Raw genomic sequence first — 7,183 nt, 5'->3', positions numbered from 1 at the left:
GGGGGATTCCTTTGTCTTGATCGCAGGTCAAAGGGATTATTGGTGGGATGGGGACTGGTTTTGGAGGAGATGGTTATGCAGGGTAGGAGGTTTGCATGGGGGTCAGCGATGCTGGCTCACTTATACAAGAGTTTACATGAGGTAGTGTACCTTGGGTACGACAGTTTGTCAGCTGGCGTGACCCTATTACAAGTATGGTGCTAGGAGTACATTCCAGCAGCGAGGCCATTGGCAGATAGGGACAGGCCCGTAGGTGCAACATATGCCTACGGTTATAGAGGTCTAGTTGTCCAGCGTAAGCTGGGCAAACTAGAGCATTGGAGGAGGGTTTTTGACGACATAGATACGGTCACTTGGAGACCGTATACAGGCTGTGAGGTATGGGCAGAGGATGGGCTGGAGATGCCCTTTATATTTATGATGAGGTATCTGATTGGGAGGACCCCGTTCCTCATTGAGCGGTTTGTGGTGACCCGAGTTTTGAGGCAGTTCGGGCGCCAGCAGGGTATTCCTCAGGGAGCGTGCTTATATGCACGGCGGCAGCAGGATGTGGCCGATTGGGGGCCGACTATTGATAGTGCCGTGGTAGTGGAGGAGTTTGTGGGGTTGGCTAGGCAGATCTGGGACTATGCCCTAGAGATCCAGGATGTGGGGATGACAGACGAGTTTGCTTGATTGTTTGCTGCGCGGGCGGTGGATAGGATCTCGGATCCGGAGGAGATGAGGCTAGCATTTGACTCAGATGAGGAGGAGGGAGATGGGGGAGATGATGGAGATGATGGGGATGATGGAGGAGGAGGAGGAGTTAGAGGAGCCAGAGAGAGGCGGGGAGATAGAGGGAGGAGAGGAGTGGATAGAGCAGTCAGACAGGGGAGGATAGACAGGGGGAGAGGTGGATTGGCTATCGGAGCCAGTGGAGAGGGGAGAGTGGGGGAGGTGTTAGCTGCAGTGGGTGGTGCAGAGGAGGCCATGCGACCAGCTCAGAGGAGGAGGACAGATGTGCTCCCACCTCCAGCACTGAGGACAGGCCGAGTGGGAGGGGTTCCTCCAGTACAGGTACCACTGCAAGTTTGAGTGCCAGGTCATGTGGAGGATGCGCAGATCCGGACTTTGCAGATTACTGTTCAGCAGCTGCAGGTGCAAATTTTGACCTATCAGTGGTAGATTTCTCAGTTGACCACTGAGAGAGATATCGAGATAGAGCGGCGAGGACAAGCGGAGGAGGTGGTGGCGAGCGTGCAGAGAGCAGCGGCGGGTGGTTCGATGAGAGACACCCTGAGAGAGCTGGCGCTGAGAGACCAGGAGGTAGAGTACTACAGGTAGCATTATGAGGCAGTAGTACCCAGGGATCGATGAGTGGAGAGTTTTGCTCAGTCGAGATCCAGCCGATCTCGAGCTACTGGGTCATGGTCAAAGAGTCGAGGTGTCACTGGTCCACCGAGACAGGACCCTCCTGGAGATCCAGGGGCAGGTGCATCTGGAGCGAGACCATCTCCGTCAGGAGATAGTCATACTTGAGAGACATGGTCTCTGTTGTATTGTTGGATCATTGTTATCCTTTGGACTGGACATAGTGTTTTTACACATTTTGTAGATGTTGATCATTTTTGAGATATATATACGGCACCATTTTTGATCTATGTGATGTGTTTATATGGATGCATGTTATGTGGGTTATCTTATGTGATGATGCAATATATGATGTAATGCATGATGCAGGATGTATGCTTTTTATATGATGTGAGATGTATCTCGAAAATGAGATGTATGTTTTAATATGCTACTAAATGTATCATGATATGTAAATGATGTTAAAATGATATGTAAACTACTTGTAAAATGATAGGCAATGATGTTAAATGATACACAATGAGGTTAAATGATATGCAATGATGCTTTAAATGATATGTAACTAATTGTAAAATGATATGCAATTAATTGTAAAATGATATGCAACTAATTGTTTTTGGAGCATCCCTCATTCTATATTTGCCATCCGATATAACCATTTGTTTGCTTTCTTTGTAGATATCATCATTGAGCATTGATTTGTTTAGGATATGTTTGAAAATTTATACAAGCATAATGGTATAATTGAACCATAATGACCTGAGAAAAATTTACATGATATTTGATTTTGCAAGATAGCACAAGCGTCAAGGTATAATTGAACCAGGACGACCTGAGTGCGTATTGCGTAAATAGACAAGATTTGATCATTTGTATGTATGAAGTGGAATTAGGCCTTCAGTGATATACGATGTATCACGTCTCGAGGCATGTATTCACACAGTTCAAGTGATCGCCTCCCAAACAAAAGACTAAGAAAATATTGGAAGTTCCCCTTGACCTCTAGCTGTTAAGCATTTAGTGAGACAAGGAAGAGAATCCAAACATTCAAAAAGTTCAAAATGCAAAACTAGCTACGATTTTATGCTATAGTGCAACATTCAGTAGTTTAGAAAATCATCCATCCTTGTTATTTTTGATTTGTTTGGTTTTATTTGGCGATGAAGCGTAGTTGTGTGTTGGATGTCAAGCTATTGAGTTTTGTAGATAGCCTTGATGTCTTGAATGTTTGCAAGTTTGGGAACCAACTAATGCCCCTAGCTGAGTGTGCCTCCGGATATGATCATGTACAGTGATTTCCAAGCCATGGTGGACTGCGGTAAGAGAATAGATATAGATGGATAACCAAGGATAGTGACTACGTTAAGTATGTCCTGAATGGATATTTTCTAAGTGTCGGGCGATGGCCGATAGTGTTTGTAGGGATAAAATGGTATGGATATAGATGGAGGAGCCATTCTTTCACAAGAGCGTCTGTTTACTAGGTTTTCCGCCTTTGTTTTTATTGTACTTTGTTTTTTCTTTTTCTGGATTTTTTGATTTTTTTGTTTGTTTTTGGCTTTTTCCGTGCACTAGGCTACTTAAGTATAGTACATTTTTAGATGGATGCTATTAGTTGGTTTGTCGAGCACATCGCCTTCAGAATTTGTTAGCTGTTAGGCACCTGATCCATAAACTGAGATGATGACATAGGGACCTAACCAGTTAGGCTCAAATTTCCCTTTCTTTTCTCAATCTTGCTGATTTCTTGGATTTTCTTTAAGGACTAGGTCGCCAACTTTGAAGTTGTGGGGAATGACTTTGTGATTGTAGCTCCTGCACATGCATTGCTGATATGCTTTGAGATGAGTATAAACATGTTGGGGTCTCTCATCTAATAGCTCAAGTTCTTGCAGGCGGTTAACTCGATACTCTTCATCTAGGATTAAGCCTTTCAAAGAGACTCTGAGAGATGGGATCTCTACCTCCAGTGGTAAAATAGCCTCTGATCCATATACCAATGAGTATGGTGTTGCTCCAGTAGGTGTGCGGATGCTGGTTCTGTATGCCCAAAGTGCTGGATTGAGTTGTATATGCCAATCTTTGCCTACATCATTCACTGTTTTCTTGAGGATTTTTAGTATCGTTTTGTTAGATGCTTCTGCTTGACCATTGCCCTGTGGGTAATATGGTGTAGAGAACCTATGTTGGATTTTGAATTTTTCACATAGCTCCTGGACATCTTGGTTTTTGAAGGGTCGTCCATTATCTGTGATGATTGAACTTGGAATACCATATCTGTAGATCAGATAATTTAGGATAAAAGAGGCAATTTGTTTCCCTGTCACTGTGGTCATGGGAACTACTTCTATCCACTTGGTAAAGTACTCTGTTGCTGTTATAATGAACTTGTGTCCATTTGATGATGAAGGATGAATTTTGCCAACGAGGTCCAGTCCCCACTGACAAAAGGGCCAAGATGTTGTGAATGGCTGCAGTTCTTGGGCTGGTGCATGTATCAGATTGCCATGGATCTGGCATTTAGGACATTTCTTGGCGAAATGATATGAGTCTTTCTCCATTGTAGGCCAGTAGTATCCCATCCTTAGAAGCTTTTTAGCAAGAGTAGTTCCACTTGAATGTGTGCCGCAAATACCTTCATGAAGCTCGTGTAAAGCAAAATCAGAATCATTACGATCAAGACAATGAAGAAGAGTACCATCGAGACCTCGACGATATAAAGTATCAGCGGTAAGGGTGTAACGGGAAACTTGTCAGAAAAAGTTACGTTTTTGGTTACAGGATTGGTCAATGGGTAAGATATTATGCTTGAGGTAGTTGTATATTGGTCCATATAATGGAGAATCTGAACCAGTCAAGGCATAGATAACATGGGATTCAGAGTGGTCATAGGCGGGGGAAAACAGTTGCTCTACCAGGAACTCATAATGACTCTGTTGCTCTGGAATTTGTAGTAATGAAGCGATTGTAGCCATTGCATCGGCTGCTTTGTTGTTCAACCTTGGTATTTGCTCGACGGTGATGTGCACAAAATACTGTTTGAAGTCATCCACCATTCGTTTGTAGGGTAGTAGCTTATCATCCTTTGTCTGATAGTTGTTATTGATTTGATGGACGACTAGTTGCGAGTCCCCATAGACTTTTAACTCTGTGATTTTCCATTCTATGGCCATTTTGATGCCTATGACCAGTGCCTCATATTCAGCTACATTATTTGTGCATGGAAACATAAGCCTGTATGATCTTGGTATAGTGTGTCCTTCAGGAGTGATGAACAGAATGCCAGCACTGGAACCATGTTGTGTATAGGATCCGTCAAAGTATAGGGTCCAATGTTTGGTAGAAAGAGCAAAAACATCCCTATCTGGAAATTCAACCTCCATGGTTTGTTTGCCTGGTAGGGGTGCTTCGGCCAACTGATTTGCAATTGCTTGTCCTTTGATGGCTCGTCTTTCTGTGTATTGGATGTCAAATTCACTGAGAATCATGACCCATTTAGCCAATCGGCCTGTAAGAGCTGCCTTGCTGAGTAGATATTTGAGAGGATCAATTTTTGCAACTAGCTTGATGGTGTGTGCTAGCATATAATGTTGGAACTTCTGAGATGCAAAGACCACTGTTAAGCAAGCCTTTTCAATGAATGTATAGTTGAGTTCATAGCCATTCAATGTTCCACTGATGTAATATATTGCATGTTCCTTTCCTTGTTGATCTTCTTGTGCCAATAGTGCCCCCAGCGATATGTTTGTGGTTGAGATATATAAAATAAGAGGCTTTCCTGCAACTAGTGGTACTAAAACTGGTGGATTCATCAGGTACTGTTTGATTTGGTAAAAAGATTCTGCACACTTAGCCTCCCATTTGAATGGTACATTTTTGTGTAGTAAATGGTTAAATGGGAGACTTTTATCTGCTAGCTGAGCGATGAATCACCTGATTGATTGAAGTCATCCCTATAGAGATCTGAGTTGACTGATATTCTGTGGTGGTGGCATGTCCATAATGGCTTGTACCTTTGCTGGATCTACTTCAATACCTTTAGCTGAGACTATGTAGCCTAGTAACTTGCCTGATGTAACCCCGAAGACACACTTCTTAGGGTTAAGCCTGACTTGGAATTTCTCCAATCGATCAAAATTTTTTTGTTAGGATGCCAAGATGTTCAGCTCTAATGAAGGATTTAGCTAATAAATCATCCACATAGTCTTCCATAAATGTGTGCGTCATGTCATGGAATATTGTGGTCATTGATCTTTGATAAGTGGCTCCTGCATTCTTTAAGCCAAAAGGCATAACATTCCAACAGTATGTTCCCTAAGGACAGGTGAATGCTATTTTATCTTGATCTTTAGGAGCTATTTTGATTTGATTGTAGCCTAAGAAACTGTCCATTAATGAGAGCATTGCATGGCCTGCTGTGAGATCTACAATTATGTCGATACTTGGCAGAGGAAAGTCATCTTTTGGACAAGCTTTGTTGATGTCTCTGAAGTCAGTGCATATTCTGATACTACCATCTGGTTTTGATACTGGAACGATGTTGGAAATCCATTTTGCATGGTCAATGGGTCGAATGAATCCGACGTCTAATAGTTTCTTTAATTTAGTTTTGACCATGAGTGCCACCTGTGGATTCATCTTTTGTAGCTTTTGCTTGATTGGCTTAACTCTTGTAGAAATGGACAAGTGATGCATGATTAAGTGTGGATCTACTCTGGGCATATCAGCATATGACCAAGCAAAGTTAATTTGTTGTGCTTTAAAGAAGATGATGAACGCCGATCTTTCTTCCTCTGTTAGAGATTCTGCAAGGTGTATGTTTCTGGCTGCTTCTATTGTACCAATGTTGATTGATTGAGTGGGCTCAATTAATATGGGTGATCGATCGTGAAAGTGCTCAGGAAGAGTGTCAAGTCTCCCATCGTTAGGTGCCTTAGAAAGGTTTTCACCCTCAGATGCGTCCTTTATTTTTACTTTTTTATGATCTAGAGCTGCCATTGACTGGTTTTCAGCATTAGATTCTTTATTTGGTTCATTTTTGTGACTGAGAGACTTGGCACTCCCTGATTGACAAATATCGTTATTTTGTTCACTGGTAGAGCCTGTTTTGGGATTTACGGTACATAGGTAATGGATAATAGATGCATCATCTAGAAAAATGGGTATATCATGTGTTTCAGGTTTGTCCCAGTCGATGAGATCAGGAAAGACAAGCGGTAAGGAATCGTTGGGCGGATCAAGCTCTGCTACTGTAAGTGTTAGGATAGAGTTTTCATCATGATGGGTCTTAGTTTTAAAGAAGTCCAGGATTTCGTCGAGGTCCTCGATGGTATCATCTTCCATATAGACTTGTTCATAATGTTTCTGTTCGCTTTCCTTGGCGTCATAGATATTTTGTGGTCCAAATTCAAGAGGTCTATCTTTTGTGTTATGTTCTTCTTGAGAAAGGGATATAGAATCAGCATCATCCGGGATATCGGTAGTAGCATTGGAGCAGGTACCCCATTCATATTCATTAGAATCTGTCTCATAGGCATCGTCCCAGATTCTATCTGTGCTATAAACAGGTATGTTGTATGGTGAAAACAAATCTTTGATAATGGATACCATTTTGATGGTTTTTGTAGATTCTGTATCAGATCCATCTTCTACTTGCTAGATTTGTTCATAGACTGTGCTTCCTCAGGGAGGAATAATGGTATCTAGAGATGATATGATTTGTTCTTGAGATATTGGTGTTTGAATATGAGCTATTGCTACAGATAGGGCCTTCTTATGACTTAGAAGCTTTTCCTAATGTAACTTCTGATCTTGACGTTCCCGTGCCTTGCGG

The sequence above is a fragment of the Cryptomeria japonica genome, chromosome 9 (assembly GCF_030272615.1).
Source record: "Cryptomeria japonica chromosome 9, Sugi_1.0, whole genome shotgun sequence".
NCBI classification, from domain to species: Eukaryota; Viridiplantae; Streptophyta; class Pinopsida; order Cupressales; family Cupressaceae; genus Cryptomeria; species Cryptomeria japonica.
Note: the sequence above shows the minus strand (reverse complement) of the source record.